This window comes from Cervus canadensis, chromosome X (genome assembly GCF_019320065.1).
Source record: "Cervus canadensis isolate Bull #8, Minnesota chromosome X, ASM1932006v1, whole genome shotgun sequence".
NCBI classification, from domain to species: Eukaryota; Metazoa; Chordata; class Mammalia; order Artiodactyla; family Cervidae; genus Cervus; species Cervus canadensis.
Genome location: NC_057419.1, coordinates 8,670,667 through 8,683,692, shown reverse-complemented (window position 1 = coordinate 8,683,692; position 13,026 = coordinate 8,670,667). Strand labels below are relative to the sequence as shown.

The window sequence follows — 13,026 nt, the reverse complement described above, 5'->3', positions numbered from 1 at the left end:
AGGGCTACTCTTGAATAGTGGCCTGTGGGCGTCTCATTGGGGGGCTTCTCTTGTTGGGGACAGTGAATTCTAGGGCGAGCGGGCTTCAGTACTTGTGTCGAGGGGGCTCAATTGCTCCTTGGCATGTGTGTTCCTGCTGGACCAGAGATGGAACCCGTGTGCCCTGCCCTGGAGCATGAAGTCTCAACCACAGGACTGCCAGGAAAGCCCCATTCTTGTTTCAGTTCAGTTCAGTTCAGCCGCTCAGTCATGTCCGACTCTTTGCGACCCTGTGGACCGCAGCACACCAGGCCTCCCTGTCCATCACCAACTCCCGGAGCTTACTCAAACTCATGATGTCCATCCTTGTTTAGATGTGATGTTTTTCAGGTCTCCACTGAGAGGCCTCTCCAGGTTAGAAGCTCGATGGTCCCATTGATGATAAGGGAGAACCTACAAAAGGCTGATGCTCACTTTGAGGGAATTCGGTTTGTCTGGAACAAGAGAGTAGGAAGCTACAGTCACGCTTATGCACAGAGGGGAAATGGGAGGGTCAAAGTAAGGGGAACACAGCGATGGGAATTACCTCTGAAAACGCAGCTCATTGATGTCTCCGTGAGCTCTCCTTGGGCATGAGGTTTCACCAGCGGCTGGCTTTGTGACTCCATCACTCTCTGCTGGAGCACCCTCCAGAAGCCAGTCATACCTGGTCCAACCCTCCTGTAGCCAGAGGCTGCCGTCGCAAACCCCTCTGGAGAATTAAAGCCATCGTCCACATAGCTTGGGTTTTCACAGCCGCTCAAAACCCTTCATACCCAACCCCCCTCCAGCACAGTCTCCGAGGTTAACAGGGTCATGTCTCCGTTCTTTGGAATATTCTCCAAAATGATCTGTTTTTATTTCATTTCAAAATGATGGATCTAGTGGCCATAAATACGGTTATTGTGGAGGAAAAAGCTTTATGATGAAACAGAAGGAAGTCTCACTAATTTTAATGGATGTGTAAGAATGGAGGACTGGGGAACGTCAGCGGTGGTCTAGTCGCTTTGACCCCACACTCCCAATGCAGGCGTCCTGGGCTCAATCCTTAGGCAGGGAATTATATCCTGCATGCCTACATCCTAAGACCTGGTGCAGCCAAATAAATGAGTATCTAAAAAAAATACAAAGGATCATCGTTAAATTCAGAGGCTACTTCAAACTGATTCTCCATGAATATTTATTGAATGAAGGTCTGACATTTGTTAACTCTTAATATATATATGTGTATATATACATAGGCACATATGTATATATGTATGTTATTTATAGAAATTCTGGTTTAAATAATAAACTATTTTTTCTATATGTATGCATGTGCATGTACATGTAGATATGTTACATAAATTTTACTTTTAAATAGCATGATAATTAATAATAAATTAATTATTAATTAATATTATTACTATAAATAAGTACTGATATAATTAATTACTATAGGTAATTATTTACTAATATGATTGATTATAAATAAAATAATTTAAGATAATTAATAATGAAATAATAATAATAGGATGCTTGCGCTTTTTTTCCCATTTATTTTTATTAGTTGGAGGCTAACTACTTTACAATATTGTAGTGGTTTTTGCCATACATTGACATAAATCAGCCATGGATTTACATGTGTTCCCTATCCTGAATAATAGGATAATAAAAACAATAATTTTGATTTAAATAAATAAGTCCCTATTATAAGGATTTCCCTGGTGACTCAGATGGTAAAGAACCCACCTGCCAACTCAGGAGACATGGATTCAATCCCCGGGTTGGGAAGATCGACTAACCAAGAACATGTATATGTGTGTATATATGTTCTATATATGAACTCTGATTTAAATAATACACCATGCCTACATATATGTATATGTGTACCTGTGTGTTATTTAGATATAATTCTTTGATTAAATAATGTAATGTCCCTTTTACATGTGTATTGAATATACATATATATTCAATATATATAAATTTGGGTTTAAATAGTACATTATCCTAACATATAAAAATATAGTATTATATATAGATATATAGTTGTACAAAGCATATAGTATTCTGTCCTTCTCCAGGGAATCTTCCCAACCCAGGAATCTGCATTGTCAGGCAGATTTTTTTTACCAGTGAGCTACCTGGGAAGCCCCTTAAAGGCAGTTACTCCCATTCAAAATCCACTTGAAAGATTCTCAGATAATTGTAACTACATTAATTGCAATATGGGCTTCCCTGGTGGCTCAGTTGGTGAAGAATCTGCCTGCAATGCAGAAGACCTGGGTTCGATCCCTGGGTGGGGAAGATCCCCCTGGAGGAGGAAATGGCAACCCACTCCAGCATTCCTGCCTGGAGAATCCCATGCACAGAGGAGCCTGGCGGGCTACAGTCCATGGGGTCACAAAGAGTCAGACACAACTGAGCAATTAAGAAAAAAAATTGCAGTATCCTTGAACATTGGAAAATTGTCCCTGAAGTGTTTGAAAATGACTTTGATGTCTCCTAGTTTGGCTGACATCTAAAGACTTTGTTGCAAGCAAGGTCAGCTTGTCCATCAAGACCAGCAGGACAGCTGACTGCTTCCATGCTTGAGTTTGGGGGGAAACGGTTACTATTGAGAAAGAGGAGAAGCTTCCTGGCGGTCCAGTGGCTGAGACTCTGTGCTGCCAATGCAGGGGACCTGAATTCAATCCCTGGTCAGGGAACTAAATCCCACCCGCCACAGCTAAGACCCCGTGCAGCAGAATTAATAAATGTAAAACATTTTTAAAAAGAAAGAGGGCATGCTTATGTACACAGCCTTAAAATAAGAGATCGGCATTCCAAATTGACCATGAAAAAATGAAACAGAAGCCCTGAATTGCCTGGATTTGTCACTCTTTGCCAGGTGTTGGTGAACCATGGCCGTCAACCAAGTCGAGCCTGACATCTAATTTATAAAATAACCGTTATTGGAAAATAACCCCGATTCGCTTCTGTGGCTTCATGAGACCTAAAGGAGCAGAACTGGGTCCTTCCAACAGAACCTGTAGGTCTGCGAAGCCTAAAATAATTATTATTTTGACCTTTTAAAAAACGGTTTTCTCACCCTGTCCTAGCTTCAAGCAGGGTGTGTGTCTATATTAAAAACGATGTGCTTGTTACATTAGCTGTCTTAGTGGAGCCTACCATGGTTATTGTTTGACAGTATTTGTGCATCACACCATCATGGTGTATGCCTTAAACTTACAGGGAGATACACACACACATATCATTTATTTCTCAATAAGACAGAAAAAAAAAAAAAGAAACGTGCTGAGAGAACCCGCAGTAGCTGCATTGAGACTAAACACTGATTTTTACATGCACTTACTTTTTTCTTTAGAAGAAAATTTTAAAAAGCACAAGGATCATAATAATGACAGTAATAGCAATAATGTTTCTTTAGTCTCAGACAACATTGTGGTTTTGCGTCTGGCATCAAAGAGAAATGACATTCTATCACTGGGACCTTAAAGTTTTTCTTCTGGTATTTTATAAGGAAAGAACATACTCTGGGGACTTCCTGGCGGTCCAGTGGTGAAGACTTTGTCTTCCACTGCAGGGGGTGTGGGTTCGATCCCAGGTCAGGGAACTAAGATCCCACATGCCTCCAGGTCAAAAAAAAAACAAAGTTTAAATCAAAAGCAGTATTGTAACTATTTCAAGAAAGAATTTTAAAATGGTCTACATTAAAAAAAATCTTTTTTAAAAAAGAACATATTTCGTCTAAACATTCTGTACTTGAAATCAGATACAAAACCCTTAGATTTATGACCAAAGAAAGCAAAATTCCCATAAGTTCACTTAATTTTGGAAATAATCCAATCTGTATATATAATTCTTGCCGTGTACATTGAAATGCATGGAGATGCTTTTAAAGGATGTTTTTAAGGGTTGAATTTGCACCTGGTTATGAAATATGTGGAATTTCATGTATGGAACTCATTCTTTGAAACTAGTGTCTCTAAATATGTGCAAGTTTATAACTTGTAACTAGCCCTGGCTGGTGGTTAGCATAGGGTACAGCTCAGACATAGGATATTTTCATCACTGAAGAGACAGTTCCACTATAAAGTATGCTTCTAAAATGTAGAAGGAGAGCAGATTTCCAAAAGTTTCTAAAAGGCAAATCACTCATAATTTGCAATATTGTGACATCTTTTCTAAAGGGAATATACTTTATAATGCATTTTTCAAACTCCGCTCTCTAGCGATGCTTTAAGAATTACGACCATTTATAAAACACATGTGAGCACAATTGAAATCGCAATGAGATTTCCTTTATCCGAGAGAGGATACATTTGATTTTTCTTTCCCCTCCACAATCAGTTTGGAAATATGCATCTTCCGTATCTAGAGAGTTCATCTGAATCCAGAAAAAAAAAAAAAGGTTCAAAAGATGACCTTCTTGTGCACGCTAACTTAAATGTGCTGGCATTACTGAAAGGTTGTTGTTGACCCACGAAAAGACACCGGGATTCCCGGCCTCCGGAGGAGAAGAATTCAATCCGGGGCCAGAGACGAGGCTTGATTGCTCAGAGCTTCTGTGTAATAAAGTTTTATTAAAGTATAAAGGCGATAGAGAAAGCTTCTGACATAGGCATCAGAAGGGGGCCGAAAGAGTACCCCCTTGCTAATCTTCAGCGGGATGATATAGAGTCACTAGCAGTCTGTTAATGAAAGAAAGGAAAGAAAGTAATGTCTTAAAACTCAGAATGGCACCAGGCCCTTCATCCATAAGATGTATTTTGGGATAATTTTGGCACCAGAGGATTCATCCCGGGCCATAAAACGATTGACTTGAATCTTGTAGAAGGGCAGATTACCATACAAATAGTTCTGTTTACATAGATTAGGGAAACAATGAGTATAACATACTGGTTTGTCAAGTAGGTTCTGAGTCATTAGGCGGAACCTACTTGAAGACAGAGCCTGGGGTAAATGCATAGTACATTAGCATAGCTTAAGACAAACATTTCCATAAGAAAAATGAATTGGTTAACTCAAGGTTTGAGAATAGTTAACTTCAGGTGAAACCAGGTGTCATTATGGCAACACAGTATTTTTTAAGAGAAACCTCCTTTTAAATTTGTATAGAGAAGGAAAAAAAATCACTAGTTTGTTTCCTCCCGCTGCTTAAGAGAGATAAAAATGTCTGACACTTGCAGCCTATTTCCTCCATTTGGAGACCCCTGGCCTTCCTGCCTATTACCCTCTCATTATCATATCTTATGTTTTATTATTTCTGTGTCTGTCAGCTCAATGCAGAGTGAAAAATGCTGGCTATCTTTCTTTCTCCCCCTTAAACTCAATAAAATCTTATTAAGTGGACCCTTGAAGGCATTCATTAAATCTCTATGAGGCAGACCGCTAGGACTGTCGATACTCTGGTTATTGGTTTCTAGGGTCTAACTTCATATTTCAGAACTACCTTAATTTGTGTGCTCCCTGGACTGGGTTTTCAAGGGACAGTATCACTTTTCACACACACAGAAGTGGAAACAACTATCAGAAATCAATGGCCATTTTCATGCATCTCAAATAAGTGTTTGTCTTCTAAAAATCAACAAACCGCCTCAGGAGCAAAGACTCGGTATAGACTCAGTAGACTCATGGGCGTCTTCCTGGAGGGTCATCAGCGTTACTTGAAATGGAATGAAAATTCTGTTCTGTAGAACTTTCTTCACTGCCTACTCATTTATTTTTCCTAGAAACATAGTCTTCACTTATTCATCTGGTCAAGTCTTTTAGATGGGCTTTAACTACCTTTCCATTATGCAAAAATCTGTCTCCTTGGGAATAAGGAAAGAGACAAAAATTAGGGGGAAAAAAAGCAATGATTAAAAAATGTTCTGAGAAATGAAACTTCCCTGGTAGTCCAGTGGTTAAGACTCCACACTTCCACTGCAAAGGTTCAGTCCCTAGTCAGGGAACTAAGATCTCACAAGCTGTGTGGCATGGCCAATAAAGAAGTAATAAGTTAAGCTAATGGGGAAAAAAAAAAAAAACAAGAATATAAAAACAAACAAACAAACAAAACATACTCTAAGAGAGGATATCAATGTTTATCTAAGAATTGCCTTCCAGTTAAATCAGAGTTGATTATAGAAAGAATCTCTTGTTACTCCCAATACTACCAACTATTATAATATTACTTAAAATGAAGACTATTTTCAAGAAATGTTTTTAAAACATTTGTATCAAACTATGTAACTTATTCTCTTGCCTGGGAAATCCCACGGATGGAGGAGCCTGGTAGGCTGCAGTCCATGGGGTCGCTAACAGTCGGACACGACTGAGCGACTTCACTTTTACTTTTTACTTTCATGCTTTGGAGAAGGAAATGGCAACCCACTCCAGTGATCTTGCCTGGAGAATCCCATGGACAGGGGAACCTGGTGGGCTACACTCCATGGGGTTGCAAAGAGTTGGACATGACTGAGCAAAGTTATTTTATAAACTAAAATATTTTTTTAAATATACAATAAAAGATAGTTACTAAAATCGCTAAATTAAAATATAAATCTGTATCAATCCATCATGTTCTCCCTCATTCTTTCCTTCTCTTTTACATGAGTAGTCTTGAAAGATACTGTCCACGATCCATGAGACCTGCTCATGTTCCTGAGAACGTTTGCTGAAAATGATGACTTTCGAGCCACCAGAAACTGCATTTTGAAGAAACTTAGTAGAAGGAATTTGCTACACTGAAATCCAGCATCCACTCTCTCAAGGAATAAATAGAAACCAGTCATTCACCAGGTAAATTTCCTTCTATGTTTTCTTCTTGCTCACATCGGTGGTCTCCTGAGTTCTTATCTCCGAGAGACAGCACTTGGTTAATTTTTTTTTTATTTTTTACTTTAAGTCAGTACTATCTCCTTTATCTCTCTTAACATTTTGTCAGGGTCTGATGCAGCTAGCCGTCTATTTTTAGTCCGATGGTGTAAAAGCTTACTACTTTGTGTATGTGTAAATTGGGGCTTCCCCGATGGCTCAGAGGGTAAGGACTCCACTTGCAAGGCAAGAGACACAGGAGACGTGGGTTTGATCCCTGGGTCGGGAAGATCCCTTCAAGGAGGAATTGACAACCCACTCCAGTATTCTTGCCTGGAGAATCCCATGGACAGAGGAACCTGGCAGGCTATGGTCCATGGGATCTCAAAGAGTCAGACATGGCTGGGCAACTAAGCATGCATGCAAATTTGTATCCTTTGAATCCTTGGTTGTGAGTTGATAGCTGGTGTCACACAGAGTATAATTTAGCTCAGTTCAGTTCAGTGGCTCAGTCGTGTCTGACTCTTTGCGACCCCCTGGACTGCAGCACGCCAGGGTTCCCTGTCCATCACCAACTCCCAGAGCTTGCACAAACTCATGTCCATTGAGTCAGTGATGCCATCCAACCATCTCATAGCCTATTGGCCACCTACCGACCTGGGGAGTTCATCTTTCAGCGTGATATCTTTTTGCCTTTTCATACTGCTCATGGGCTTCTCAAGGCAAGAATACTGAAGTGGTTTGCCATTGCCTTCTCCAGTGGACCACTTTTTGTCAGAACTCTTCACCACGACCTGTGCATCTTGGGTGGCCCTACACGGCATGGCTCATAGTCTCCTTGAGTTAGACAAGGGTGTGGTCCGTGTGATCAGTTTGGTTAGTTTTCTATGACTGTGGTTTTCATTCTGTCTGCCCTCTGAGGGATAAGGGTATATTTTAGCTCAGGATCCTAATTACTTCAATGCCATTATCTCTCCAAATTAATTACTTAAGATGGCATCTCATAAAAAGCATTTATTGATTTAGTCTCATAATTCCTAAGACTGGTTTCAGCTTAAATGTAAGGAAGCAATGCATATCTTTAGTGTAACTTTCTCCGATCATATAATGCATGAAAATGGTTAGTTCCTTCTGATAGTATATATTGTAGGTTTTGTTTTCTTGTTAAATAGACTTTTATTTTGAAACAGTATTAGACTTAACAGAATTATCATGAAGATTGTTCAGCAAGGTCTCATAGACTTCAAGCCCACTTTTTCTTATTATTACCTCTGTCTATTGGCATGACACACTGGTCACAAGTAATGAGCCACTAACAGTCGATGAATTATTATTGTGATGCCATGTACTGTAGCCCACCAGGCTCCTCTGGCCATGGGATTCTCCAGGCAAGAATACTGGAGTGGGTTGCCATTCCCTTCCCCAGGAGATCTTCCCCACCCAGAAAGGAATTTTACCTCCATGCCATGATACCAATGTTTTTTTACCCCTTCCTGGAACACCACACTTAGACTATGGGTTTACTTGGCCATCAGACCCAAGAGAAAGCTCCAAATGCCCACATGTTACATGTCCATATGTGAAGAAAGTTAACCGATAAAGGCACTTGGGGTGGAGAGAATATTTGAGGAGGGTTGTGGAGAGGGGCGTGTCTGTTATTACAAATGTGGATGAATTTCATCCAGGGAAGCACAAACCTGGTGGCTCAGATGGTAAAGAATCTGCCTGCAATGCGGGAGACCCAGGTGTGATCCCTGGGTCGGGAAGATCCCCTGGAGGAGGGCATGGCAACCCACTCCAGTCTTCTTACTTGGAGAATTCCATGGATGGAGGAGCCTGGTGGGCTACAGTGCATGGGGTCCCAAATAGTCAGACACGACTTAGTGACTAACAGACACATTGAGAAGTACAGACCTAGCATGACCTGGGTGATGGCAAGAGTTTGAAGTAATGACAGTGATTCATGCAGGTCTCCTTTTTTTTTTTAACATTTATTTTTGGCTGCATTGAGTCTTAGCTGACTCTCTCTGCTTCTTCCTTGTGTTATGTGGGATGTTTCGTTGCGATACATGGATTCTCTAGTTGTGGCGGCCTTAGTTTGTCCAAGGCATGTTGGATCTTTGTTCCGTGACTAGGGATTGAACCTGCATCCCCTGCAGTGGCAGGCAGATTCTTAACCACTGGACCACCAGGAAGTCCCCATGCAGGTCTCCAAAACAGGGACCACTCTGGATAACTCCAGGCTGATGGAATATGTTATAAATTCAGAGAGCATCCACATGGACAACGAGCTGTTGGCAGAAACGTTGAGGGAGCTGGACTGGTGAAAAACAGGAGTTTTAAGAGCCGTGATCACCAGGCTCTGTGAGGCTAGGAAAGCAGTGTGATTTCCGAGCCACATGTTCTACACGGCTCACGGTCCACACTGCTCTTCTAACACCGCCTGGGCATGCCACAAGGCTCAAGCTCAAATCGTGGCAGATGTGTGAGACGGATCGTAGGTTTGTGAACGTGTTTCTCTAACAAGCAAGTAATCTGCAGCGGAAATGAACGTGAGAGCTGTTGACCTAGACGCTGGCCCCCAGGGAGCAGGCAGAGAGTTGGCACGGTGTCTCAGTGATGGACTGTGTTTTTCTGCTAGTCCATGACCCTGTTCTAATCCATCTGTTGGCGTGGGTGGCCTGGGGCCAGTCTGAGGACAAGACCTGAGCCACTGGGATCTTTCTGTCCTCTGATGAGGACCGCCTCCCAGGGTGAAGACACCAGGGACCAACAGAAGAACAAGGGAGGAGGTTTGCTCTTGGAAAATGGCACCTGGGGATCCTGCTTCCGGCTCAGATGAAGAATTTCCACTGTCATCTTTCCTAATCACTTCGGGGTTTCATCTACACCTCCTCTCTCTCTCTCTCTCACAAACACACACACACACACACACACATCCACAGACACTGTCTTATCTGTCCATTGACCAGCTTTTGCTTCCAAGGCCCATGCAATTTAAAGTTGAGAACTTGCAGCCTCAAAATAGGAAAACCCAAATTATTGTCTTTCTTTTTTTTCTTTCTTTCTCCCTTTCTCTTTTCTTCTTTCTGTCTTTCTCTTTGTCTCTCTCTTCTTTCTTTCTCTTTGCCTCCCTCTGTCCTTTCTTATCAGTGAAATGTGGAAATTGTTGTTGTTGTTGCTTAGTCGATAACTCATGTCCGACTCCTTTGGGATCCACGGGCTATAGCCCACCAAGCTTCTCTGTCCATGGCATTTCCAAGCCAAGAATACTGGAGTGGGTTGCCATGCCCTCCTCCAGGGGATCTTCCCGACCCAGGGATCAAACCTGGGTCTCCCTCATTGCCGGCAGATTCTTTACCATCTGAGCCACCAGGGAAGCCCAAGAATACTGGAGTGGGTAGCCTATCCCTTCTCCAGGGTAACTTTCTGACCAGAAATCAAACCAGGGTCTCCTGCATTGCAGTGGTTTTTACTAGTGAAACTACCCGGGAAGCCCATATTCCTCAAACTAGCGCTAACTAGGTCATTTTTCAAAACCTCATAAAATCATTGAAAATTTGATATTATGCCCTTTTATTCTGCACATTTATTTAAAAGTGCATGCTAAGTCATTTCAGTCATGTCCAACTCTTTGGGACGCTATGGACTGTAGCCCACCAGGCTCCTCTGTCCATGGGATTTCTCAGGCAAGAATAGTGGAGTGGGTTGCCATTCTCTTCGCCAGGGGATGGTCCCTATCAAGGGACTGAACCCGAGTCTCCTAGTTGGCAGGTGGATTCTATACCACTGAGGCATCAAGGAAGCCCCAATATATTAACAGAAATTAGTACTTGCCTAACAAACACATACATACACAGAATCAGCCATGGGAATAATTTCCCACACCTGAATATTTCCTTCCAGAACAGGTGTAGCTGAAGCTCGTTTGTTGAAGCAATCAAGGAAAACACTCTGGTTGTCATTTCTCAAAAAAGATCTCTATTTCTCTGGGGAAATTTCAATACTGTTCACTGGGATCCATTTCCTCATAATTCCGTGTCTCTTTTAAGCTCAGTTTGCCTCTATAAGACACACTTGGGGATTTCAATTGTATTTTGTTTATTTTCACATCCACTGGTTTTTGAAGATGTTTGCTCATATATGTCCATTTCAGTGATTAAAAAAATAGTTTAACCTTGTAATAGAAAATTTGAAAATAAGTTTAGCAGATACTCATGTGTATTTCTTTTTTGAATTTTTCTTTCAGTTCCCCATTTTTTAAAAAATTGAAGAGTAGTTATTTTACAACATTGTGTTAGGTTCAGCGGTACAGCAAAGTGTTTCCCTTTATATGTGTGTATGTGCGTGTTCTTTTTCAGATTGTTTTCCCTTAAAGGTTGTTACAAGATGTTGAATATCGTTCCCTGTGCTGTACAGTAGGACCTTTTTTCAGGCATCCTATGCGTACGAATTGACATCTGCTAATCCAAAACTCCAGGCGTCCCTGATAGCTCAGTTGGTCAAGAAGCTGCCTGCAATGCAGGAGACCCTGGTTTGATTCCTGAGTGGGGAAGATCTCCTGGAGAAGGGATAGGCTATCTACTCCAGTTTTCATGGGCTTCCCTGCTGGCTCAGCTGGTAAAGAATCCACCTGCAACGCAGTCAACCCTGGTTCGATTCCTGGTTTGGGAAGACCCCCTGGAGAAGGGAAAAACTACACACTCCAGTGTTCTGGCCTGGAGAATTTCATGGACTGTATAGTCCATGGGGTCGCAAAGAGTCGGACAGGACTGAGCGACTTTCCCTTCCCTTTCAATCCCAGACTCCCACCCCATCCCTCCCCAACTCTTGGCCTTGTTGGCAAGCACAAATCTATTCTATAAGGATTTTTTTTTTTTTTTTAATGCTCATTTTGGCATTTCGAATGTGCCTTTCCGTCTCCTCATTGTTGCTACATCAGATTTACAGATACGGGCATTTGCACTTTTTTTGTTAACTTAATAGTTGTATCATTTCTCTTAGGTTTTTCTTTTTTTTTTTTTTCTTGTTAATGTTCGTGTTTTCCTTTGGGTCTGATTGCATTTTAATGCGTATGTTACTGCTTGTCTCTTGGGGCTTCCCAAAGCAAAGAAAGAACTAGGTCATCAGATACGAATTCTCTTTTACCATGAAAATCACTGAGTCGCTTCATAACTTTGTTCTCTGCCTCCCTCCCTCCCTCTAGCTTGCTCTCTGCAGACATACAATAAGCCACACCCTTCCCGTTTGACACAATACCTGTACTTCGCCGACACATCAACACAGCGATGCTATTGGTTCCATCGCTTTGGCTTAAAAGACCCGCAGGCTCTGTAAGCAGAGTTCATTTCACAGGCAGTGTTACTGCAGTGCCGATGGGATTTTTTTTTCTTCCCCCACTGCATTTCTGTTCTGTTTTATATTCACCACCCTGGTGGAACCAGAAGAAGCCGGAATTTCCGGTGACGCGGTGTTTCAGTGACGCAGTTCGGTTTACCAGATGTCTGCTGTCGCTGCCTCTTCCGGGTACGTATTCTTGCTAGGCTCCTGGTTTCAGCAGAATTTAAACAAGAGCCTCCGTGCGAATGAGTTATTAAAGAAGCCAAGAAGACGGTCAGCGTGGCGATGTGGCTGTGTTAGTCCTCATCTCCCCGATCATCCCGCCCAGCCTTCTTCGCTCGCAGCCACGTGTCCACACGTCTGTTCTATTCATCTCCATCTCTACTCCGGCCCTGCAGTGAGGTTCGTCTGGACTGGGTGGGATTGGGAGGGCTTGAGGCTCAAGAGGGAGGGGGTTTATTGCATTGCACAGCAGTAAACCAACGCAGCATTGTGAAGGAACTATTCCCTATTTGCCCGGCAAAAAGAGAGAGCAGATAGAACGGGGGGCTTCCCTGATGGCTCAGCTGATACAGAATCTGCCTGTCATGCAGGAGACCCCGGTTCGATTCCTGGGTCGGGAAGATCCTCTGGAGAAGGGATAGGCTATCCACTTCAGTATTCTTGGGCTTTCCTGGTGGCTCAGATGGGAAAGAATCCGCCTGCAATACGGGAGACGCCGGTTCGATTCCTGGGTCAGGAAGATCCCCTGGAGAAGGGATAGGCTACCCGCTCCAGTATTCTGGCTTAGAGAATTCCGTGGACAGAGGAGCCTGGCGGGCTATGGTGGTGAAGTCTCAAAGAGTCAGACACAGCGGATCAAGTAACCACACAGCACATAGCATGGGG

At 42.4% G+C, this 13,026-nt stretch overlaps 2 long non-coding RNA genes across 2 annotated transcripts in view; one reads left to right on the top strand and one right to left on the bottom strand.

Annotated features, from left to right (window-relative positions):
• Positions 1–368: 368 nt before the first annotated feature.
• Positions 369–12,189, bottom strand: LOC122435922. Its single transcript, XR_006267733.1, has 3 exons — positions 12,058–12,189; positions 566–1,132; positions 369–473 (listed from the first exon to the last, which is right to left on the bottom strand). It is a non-coding gene; the product is annotated as an uncharacterized LOC122435922 (long non-coding RNA).
• Positions 12,190–12,442: 253 nt separating this feature from the next.
• LOC122435925 overlaps positions 12,443–13,026 on the top strand; it is a 32,875-nt gene continuing 32,291 nt past the window's right edge. The window contains exon 1 of the long non-coding RNA XR_006267734.1: positions 12,443–12,540. This is a non-coding gene — a long non-coding RNA (uncharacterized LOC122435925). The remainder of the gene's footprint in view (positions 12,541–13,026) is intronic.